Here is a 1,078-nt window from a genome sequence, read left to right on the forward strand (position 1 = left end):
GACAATGTGATCCACAGTGGGGCCAATGCTATGCGGTGCTCCTCAGATCTGAGATTTCTTGAGAGGGAAGGTACACATGAAACTTAGTAGTCGTACGTTGCAGAATCAGATCCTAAAAACTCTGGGCTTTCTCCCTGAGATAACACCAGATAAAGGAAACAAAAGCCTCATCTGGCCCAGTTGACACCAACATATTGATAAAATTAGTATTCTCTCAAGTTTTTTCTCTCTAAGCAGGTACAGATAAGCCTGAAACAAATCTTTCTGGTCATGAAGAATTTTCAATCACATCATATCTGCATCTGGACAAGATTCCTGTCATATAAGCTGCCAATGAAGGCTCAGTATATTGAGATCTGACTGGCTAGTCTTGGAGTGACCATGGACTCTGACTGACAGCACTTGGCAAAAATGCTCCTCAGGATACTGTTTATCTATGCAGTTCCTACAAAGTAGGTATGACCTAGAATGCATTTCCTCCAGCTTCGCTGCTGTGGATATGCCTCTTGAGATAATGTGGCGCAAATCTTAGTCACATGGAAGCCAAATTCTGCTCTCAGTTAAGCGCAGGTACCCTATTAAACTCAGCGGTGTTCCATGGGTGTAACTGAGGGCAGAATTTGGCCTACACAAAGCTAAGTTTTACCACGGCTAATTAACGGACAAGGAGAGGTTATGTTGTTGTCTAGTGACTAGGACAGTGACTGGGTAGTCCGGCTGTTACCTTGGACAAGTCATCTACGGTAGCCTCTCAGTGCCTCATATTAGCTATCTCTAAAATGGGGATAATAATAATGATGCTAATACCACCTTTGGTGGGGAATGGGAATTCATTTTGTTTGAAAAAGACTTTAAAATCTTGAGTGACAGGTGGTACATAAATACCAGCTAGAACAGCGGTGGGCAAACTCTTTGGCTCAAGGGCCACATTGGGGTTGCAAAATGGTACGGAGGGCTGGGTAGGGAAGGCTGTGCCCCCCCAAACAGCTTGTCCCTTGCCCCCTATCCACCCCTCCCACTTCCCGCCCCCTGACTGCCCCCCTTCAGAATCCCTGACCAATCCAACCTTCCTGCTCCT

This window comes from Chelonoidis abingdonii, chromosome 3 (assembly GCF_003597395.2).
Source record: "Chelonoidis abingdonii isolate Lonesome George chromosome 3, CheloAbing_2.0, whole genome shotgun sequence".
NCBI classification, from domain to species: Eukaryota; Metazoa; Chordata; order Testudines; family Testudinidae; genus Chelonoidis; species Chelonoidis abingdonii.